Source organism: Lagopus muta, chromosome 14 (genome assembly GCF_023343835.1).
Source record: "Lagopus muta isolate bLagMut1 chromosome 14, bLagMut1 primary, whole genome shotgun sequence".
Classification (NCBI taxonomy): domain Eukaryota; kingdom Metazoa; phylum Chordata; class Aves; order Galliformes; family Phasianidae; genus Lagopus; species Lagopus muta.
The window spans coordinates 9,461,268-9,469,781 of NC_064446.1; the positions used below are offsets into that span (position 1 = coordinate 9,461,268).

At 41.5% G+C, this 8,514-nt stretch overlaps 1 long non-coding RNA gene across 1 annotated transcript; it reads left to right on the forward strand.

The window, feature by feature from the left end:
* The first annotated feature begins 4,555 nt into the window (after positions 1 to 4,555).
* LOC125700184 (uncharacterized) lies at positions 4,556 to 6,606 on the forward strand. The gene is made up of 3 exons (XR_007379803.1): positions 4,556 to 4,712; positions 4,866 to 5,304; positions 5,673 to 6,606. It is a non-coding gene; the product is annotated as an uncharacterized LOC125700184 (long non-coding RNA).
* Positions 6,607 to 8,514: the final 1,908 nt, after the last annotated feature.

Below are 8,514 nucleotides of genomic sequence, written 5' to 3' on the forward strand. Positions count from 1 at the left end.
TCTTTACGGGAATGCTGTGATTATGGAAGTGTTCGATTCTTTACAGACTGCTGTTATTTCTCCAAAATCCTAAAGTACACAGCATGCTGCAGACAACAGCGGTGCCTTTGTGTGTGGCAAAAAGTGGCAAAATGGCTGAGGACACGGATGAACAGCCGTGAGGAAGCCGGAGGACAAGTTTTGCAGCCTGCTGATTAAGGAATTTCTTGAGAAGTGATGATTCAGCCTTCACAAGAATTGCCCTAGTTGTGCAGAGATGCCCTTCTGGCTCTCTCCCTGCCTGTGCACAGCAACTGGGACAGGAAGAGACAGTTATACCATGAGATCAGCTCCTGCCTCCCCATGACTGCTCCACCCCATGCATCTCCATGTGCTGTTCTGAGAAGGTACCAGCCATTAGAGGCAGGGACAGATCAGCAGGTGATGTTGCTTTTTTTTTTTTTTTTTTTTTTAAATGCTTTACTGTTGGTTCTGCTGGGATTTGAGCTGATAGGGAAGATTCACATGGCTTAAAGGCTGGTGCTGTCAGCCACCTGAAAATGAAACTCAATCATACAGAAATTGGTGTGAGAGGTCCTTCATCATGCTGACTTGTGCCTGGATGGCTGCACTAGATGATCTTAGTGGTCTTCCTCAGCCTTAACAATTCTATGATTCTGTGATCAGAGAGATGTGCCAGGAGGACATCCAGCTGCCCTTTCTATCTGGTCTGTTTGCATAGGTTGCATCCCTGATAGCTGAGGAGAAAGAAGAGAGCAAGGCAGAGGACTGTGTGAATTCAGATGGCCCATGGGGGTGGAGAGGGAAGGGAAATGAAAGAATATTTAAAATAAACAAATTTACATCCCAGGAAGAGCTCTTCTCAAGAATCTGTGTAGAACTGCCTGCAATCAGTTAATCAGCATAATTGTCTCTAATTAGAGTCTAGAGGCGCAACACAAACATAGCTGCTTTACAGAGAATTGGTTAGGGGTCTGGGGAGGGCAAAAAGGAAAAAGTTTCCAATGCTCTGTTAATGACAATCATAACTCTCCACACAGCCAGGGAGTCTTCGACTCTAATTAGAACCATTCTTGCCGAAATGGAAGGCGACATGATTTGTGAAAAAGACACCCTCAGCATGTAATTTTCTATGTAACAAATCTAGAAAGATGGATGCTCTTTGATCTCAATTCTCCTGTTATTGCTGTTCACACTGGGAAGGGCGCTTTAATGAAACAATCTCAAGGTAATTTACCGCCTTTGAAGTCCTGAAATGTGCTGCCAACAAAATTTCTGGTTTAGTGGAGGCTGCTGCAGCAGTCACTCAGGGTTGCTTAATGGAGCACCAAAACTGGAACATCAAGACATCAAAGGTGAAGGTGCCATGTGATTAATAAACTAAGCTATTCATTTGTTTCTGCCTCAGAGGCAATCTGACAATTTATTGTCACTAGCTAATTTACACTTTGTGAGTACTTGCTCTTGATAGTTGTGCTGCCTATAGAACAAGATAAGTAATGTTTACTTGAAGAGAGGAGGAGAAAGACCCTTTTTAAATCTGAGGAAAGGAAGGGGAAAGGAGGAGCATTTTTGGAATCCATTGTGGGAGCAGATCAGACTGCGGAACTTTAGAGAACAGAAGCTTGACCAGAGACACCCATTTCTGCATTTTTCTCTCCCCTCCTGCTCCCTCTCCTTGGACCATCTCCTTGCTTACATCTTGTTGCCAGGAAACAAATCCCAATTAAAAGTGGATTGCAAGGCAGTGAAACAGCATTATGATGAGCAAAGAGTTACACCAATGCATTTCTTTTTGATTTGATGGCTAAGGCAAGGGTTTCAATACTGGGCTGGAGAAGGTGGGTCATACAAATCTCTACTGATGTCTGGAGTGACAGCCAGTCTGGCTTTTGAGATGATGTTGAGCCCATCAGCTCCTTTCTTCAGATTAAAACCTATGGCATTCATTGCCTACTGAAAATGCCCTGTCACTGGCTCTTCACTGCCTTGAGAAAGCCTGCAGTGAAATGGAGATGCACTGAAGAAAAAAAAAATGGGGAAAAGATGCTTTCACAGAGAAAGCAAGAGCCTATTTGAGATAATGCAGAGTGATTGCTTTTGATTCTGCCTCCTCTCCTAAAGAGCCACACCTCTCATTCTAAACAGTTGAAACCAATGGGCTTGTAGATTCATCTACACTCTCCTATTCTCATGCAATACCAAGTGGAAGACAAAATATTTGTGTGAGAGTTCTGGGAGTGTAATTAGGATGTGGAGTTTGATAACACTGCCTGCACTAAGGAGGTGTTTGGGGGAACATGAAGTGGGAAGGCCTGAAGAACAGGGAGACATGGGATTGGTACCTCCCAGATTAGATCTGCAGTTGAACTCTCACTCCCTGTTCCTGAAAGATGCCCTTTCCCAGGTATGCCACTGCAGCAGGAGGGCAGCTGACTGCCAATCTGCCTTGCTCTAGGGCAGAGAAACAAGGGGCATCCGGTGGAAGGCACTGAACATCCTTATCTAGCCTGGGATATTAGAGCCTTCCAAAACCTCAGGCTACAGGGAGGTCATACACAAGGAATTCGGTTTGATGTGTGTGAAATGGCTAATGAATAGGACACTTTTCATAAAATTTATATCCTTTCAGCCTTTCAGTCCTCTCTCAGGAATTGGAATGGTCAGATGCAAATTCAGTTTTGATTTTGCAAAATTAGGTTGGAAATCTCAGGTTGAAAAAAGCCCAGATTCTTACTAAAGTATGATTCTGAACATGCTGTTTTGTTGTGTTTCGAGCCTCTCCTGTGACACAAGCCAGCATCCCCATGGCAGCTCATTTTCCAGAGCAACAATGTGCTGTCTGTAGAGTGTAAGAGCTGCACAGTGGTGCGTCCTGTGCTTGCACCCAGGTCAGACAAATATTCCACAGTCCTTGAATACATACCAGCGTGCCTGAAAATGTCGTACCTTGGCTTGCTGCAGCATCATGAGACAAGGCATCTGAGGATATCCTCCCACACCTAGGTCTGGAGCACAGAGGAGCAAGACAGACAGGTTACACAGGCATAGTTAGGTGGTCTTGAATTTATAGCGAAAAATAATGTGCCAAACCAGTTTGTTGGAAGATCTCCATATGCCAGGAGAGGATGTCACAACTGCTAGCCAATATTAACCACATTATGTGTGGGCACAAAACATATTTAGAGTCAACCTTTTCATGAACTGGTTACAAGCTCGGTTCACAGTGGAAGTGTGGGCTATTTTTGGTCCTTAGACTGAGGCTAGAGATATGAGAGCTGCCTCTGATGGCATGTTGCTTTTCAGCTCCGGGTGGAAGGGGATGTTCAAAGGTATGTAAAACTAAGGAACAATAATAAAGAAATAAACTAAGGAACTGCTATCAAACCTGGGAGAGGTATTGTTTCATGAGCTGTTGAAGCTGGAGGCAGTACCTTGGTTCTGGTTTTTGAACCCCTGACAATCTGCCTTCTCTAAACACCACTGTGCAAAGAACCCAGAGGAACCACAAACTCCAGCAAGGCAGAGAAGGCTGATCTTATATATATATATATATATATATATATATATATAATATATTTATATATATATAGTCCTTTTTTCTTCCTCCACCCCCCCCCCCCTTTTTTTTTTTTTTTTTTTTTTTAAGAGGAAAAGGCTGCTCATTTCTTTGCTCCATGGGGGTTAGCATGTAGCATCCTGGCTCCTGTCACTAAGAAGCATGATAAGACTTCAAAGAGTACAGTGCAGGGCAGATACAGGCAGGCAACAAGAATGGGGCTAATAAGTAGCCTGTAAAAAAAAAAAAAATTACAAAACAACAAAACAAACCACCAAATAGAAAAGAAACTCTAATGAGCCACCCAGATCATATATGATATGATCATTTTCCATCTTAAATAGCCTCTTTTATTAGCAGGTTTAGAGGACCCCAGACAGCAGCAAAATATTATCTGAGGTCCATAGCCATGGGCATAGAGCAAGGAAAGTGAATTTGAAGACCTAGCTACATCTGGAGTTTATCAGCTCTTTTCCTGGCTAGTATTACAGTAAACAATTATCTGTAGATCAGGAGACAGCAGGGACTTTAAAGACCCAAATTACAGAGAAAGGGAGAGAGAGAAGGAGAATACAAGAGATAAAAAGGAGTCTATGCATCTTATCGTACTAATGAAATCAACCTGACAATCATGGCAGGCTGCAAGGGTATTACACTGTCTGGTATTAAATGAGCAGTTACAGCACAGGCTCCTGTATCAAACAGCAAATAGACACGAAAGAGAAGAAAAATGTACCGCTAGGTCAAGGCGAGTGATTTATGGGGAGCAGTTAGACAGCTGGTCAGTTTTAAGCCCTTCTCAAGAGTGCTGTCAGGATAACAACATATTCAAATGCTTCGATTAGCATTTCAAGGGACAGGGAATGTTCTACCACTCAGAAAACCTCGGTGAGCCCAAAAACGCAATTAATGAGGAAACAGCAATTGCCCGCAGCTGTTATTCTGTTTATGTGCAGAGGAGCAATCACCTGTTGCAAAGGCAGCAATAATCCAGCCTGTTCTGTGGACACATTTGACTAATTTTGACTGTTTCAAACTGCGATGCTTTGCTCTCCTTGAACTTGCTGCAAAAAAAAAAAGCAGCTCTTCCAGTGACTGGAATCAGCATGAGCCAGATTTGGTCCCAAAAGGCTGTTTTCCAGAAGCACGGGAGGTAATATTACCATATTCCTCAATGGAACAGATGCAGTAAGGGCTGTTAAGTCCTGCTGCATTTTTATAAGGGCCTGGTGGAAACATTACCAGTTCTTATAAATTTCCTTTTTTTTTTTTTTTCTTTTTTTTTTCTTTTTTTTCATCCACACAGTTTCAAGATCTTTTAAGATGGAGATAACAGCCAACTAATTCTACAACTGGAAAAAGGCATATGACACACAAACTGGGCTTTGGGAGCAGCACTGAAATAGTGTTGTTCAGAGATCCTTCTGAGGCATGGTGGGAAACGATCTCCATATTATTTTTCATAAATATGGCTTTGCAGTCCCTTACTGCTGCTGCATAAACTGGATAAGGAAACAGATTTTTCTTAAGTACTGAAGCATGCCACTGATCCATAGGAAAGGAAAAAATGAGGGATCTCCATGAATACTCACCCATCTCTGGGAAGTAGGGAGATTTTGCTATAAATCAGCTCCCAGAGCTTGAGCTTGGCTTTGTTTTCAACTCTAAGACAACTAAGACAAGTTTAATGAACAAAAGGAAGATGGGAAGCAGCCATTTTAAACAACTTGTTTGGAAAGCTAAAGGTAAGCAGACTCTTGGGCAGTTTTTACTGGTCTGAGGATGTAAAAGACACCTGAAGTCCTTCCACACACCACTCAAAGTATGCATGTACCAAGACAGAAGCATGTTTCGGGCTGAAACATGACCTTGGCTATTTTGCTTTGGCAGAATCCACTGCAGCCAGGAAAAGCAAAGACAGTAAATTATTTGTTCCCATGGAGGAGCTAGAAAGGATACCTTCTCAGGTACCCTCTCATCTAGACAAAGGAGCAGATAACCACTTTGGAAGCAGAACGATACAGCATAAATCATTAGCCAGAAGTTTATACTGAGCTTTGAAAAAATGTGTTTGAACCTGAGAGTTATTCTTTCCTCTTGTCTGTTTTTCTAGACTAAGACGGATCTAGATGGCCTTGGGAAGATAGCAAAAGCTGACATCTTCACCACTGCACCACACTGAAGTGCAAGCCCCATCACATGCTGAAGGCAGAGCAGTGCTCAGAGGTGTCTCTTGGGTTTAGAACAATTTCCTGAAGATGCTCAGGCCTTTTTTTTGCCCATGGAGCTGACAATGCTCAACTGAATAGAACTCATAAAGGATGATTAATAGTTAGTAAACAAGGGCTGTTTTGTCTTACATGGCAGAATGTTAGAAGTTATTTTGCACATTAGAAAGCACCTGAATTAGTTATTTTGTCAGCTAGTCAGGTCTCAAAAGGAAAAGTACTGCAAATGTTCTCTCCCTCTCCCTCTTTCTTTCTCTCTCCCCTTTAATGGTTTCCATCTCTATCTCCCTATTTTTCCTGAGGCAGTTATCGGTGCATTTTTTCAGATTTCCCAGGCAGATACATTATCTTATGATACAGCCCATGGTTGTGAATGTCACAGCTTGCTGTTTGACATGATGTCTCCCTAAGAAGATGCATCATCCTGGGGGGCAGGGGTGTGGTGAAATGACTGTACCTTCCTCAGTAATCATACTTAAATAAAACAGCTTAAGAATATGTACATGATATCCTGTACTAAGCATCTTACCACAAGCTTAAATGAAAAGCAGCCTAGCTCTTCCTTATTCTTCATGGTTGTCCTTCATGGCACATCCAGCAGGAATAGCACATCGTCTGCCATTGGCTCTTTTCTTTAGTAAAAGTCCACCTAGCTGGTTCTAAAGGCCCCAGAAAGTTATTTTACTTTGTTTTCTATTGATTATAGCAAAGTTTAGATTGTTCTTCTGAAGAGGACTGATCCTGGGAACAATTTAGGGCTGATCAATGGTCTTTGGATATTAAAAGCATAGTATGGCAGGAGGGTCTACTTGAAGAGGATGGAAGACCAAATCTTGAGCACTTTTTTTTTATTAGAAGTCCCATGATAATTTTCTCAAGATTAATAATTGCAGGCCTGGAAGAGGAGGGTTGACAGTTTAATCTGAAGCAACTTGCATTCTGCCTGCCACGATCTTCCTCAGTTTCACTTGGATTTGGTTCCGCCCTTCTTCACTTCCACTCCTGGAACATGGTCATAGGTTGCTAAACAGTTGATATGTTGCACCCCAAAGGTGAATGCATTCCAGCAACAAGTAAAGCCATCTCTTTGTAATGCCTGCCTACATGGATGAATGCTGGTTACTAGTAACATCAAGAGATTCTGTGGGAGCAGAATGTGGTCCTTGATCTGTAAAGTATCATGCAAAGCCGGATCTAAAGATATCTCAAAGTCAGAATGTAAAATGCTCTGATATTTGTGTCATGCCAGAGGAGTTCTCTAAAATCAAATGAAACATAATTTCAGCACTTTGAAGGGACAGATGAATAGATACACAGATGGATAGATAGATAGATAGATAGATAGATAGATAGATAGATAGATAGATAGATAGACAGACAGACAGACAAACAGACAAACTGATAAATATATTGATTACTAGAACTCTGTTGATGGGAAGGTTTTTCCAAACAATCATAATCTTACATAACCACTCCACAGAACCAGTAGGCATGTGGGGAGAAATTCTCCATTGTTTGGGAGCTGTGGGCTTCTATCTACCAAAATACATCAGAGATGAAAAGGAACAGGGGAATTCACATCAGTGAAGGATGAGAATTGTTTTAGGATTCATTAAGCAGTGTGTAGAACTACAATTTTGTTTGGTCAAAACAGCAAAACTGCTCAAAGTAAAAACTTCTTTCTTGTAAAGAAAATTAGTCTTAGGCTATAGCTCTGACTCATACCAAGCCAAATACAACAACCTTAAGCAGTTACCCCTTATAGTGTGGTAATAGTAATGAGAGCCCCAGACTGAATTGGAATGAGGGAGGGAGGGATTAAGGGGGACAGAGCTCTTTGCCCTCGGCTTTCTGGGGGTGCAGGGCTGAGTAAGGGCAGACCAGGAGAAACTCCCTCGCTTTTCCAATCAGATACTGTATCAAAGCTTTAATATCCAGCCAAAGGGATCCTTTTTTAGGGCTAATGGTGGTCAAATCTCAACATGTTTTCAGTGTCAGTTTAACTTGAAAGAAACCTGCCAAAAGTCAAATACTTCAAACATTGGAAAAACTGCCATTTTCCTTGAGGTCTCCCATCCTCCCCTTAACTATTTTTTTCTCTAAACACAAAATTTGAGGGCAAATTTTCAAAAAACACCTCACTGTAAGCAAGGTTCTTCTTGTGCCAACTGGATTTCAAATACAACCCCTCCCCCAACCCTAAAGGAAACTTTCAACTTAGATGTTCGAGTTTCATTTTGGAGTTTATTTGCACTATTTCTGAAGCTTCTGGGAGTTCTTTATGTTACTTGCTTATCTCTTTGATCCACTGTTCCCAAATCAGTGATTCCATTTATTTCTGTTTTCAGCCTAAATTACCTCACATCCCTTATTTTCAACCATATCTTTTATTTGTCTTATTTCGTCTTTGGTCTTGGGGGAGCGAAGGGGGGAAGTGGGGAGGGGAGGAACAACTTCAAGTTAAAAATGTACAATTATTTTGGTTTTGTAACTTAAGGGAAGACGTGGAATGAACAAGGATTTGTGTATTTTACAGCTTTCTCTTCTTTTGCTGTTCAAAACTAGTTTGCATACCTTGAGGCCAGCTGTCTAAATCACAAGGGCTAACATTCTCAATGCCAAAAAAAGCCTTGTGCAAGGCAAAGCACAATTAAATGGTCAGAAAGAAGAACAATAATTTCCCTGATCTTTTTTTTGTTTTATTTTGTTTTGTTCTGTTTTTATTGC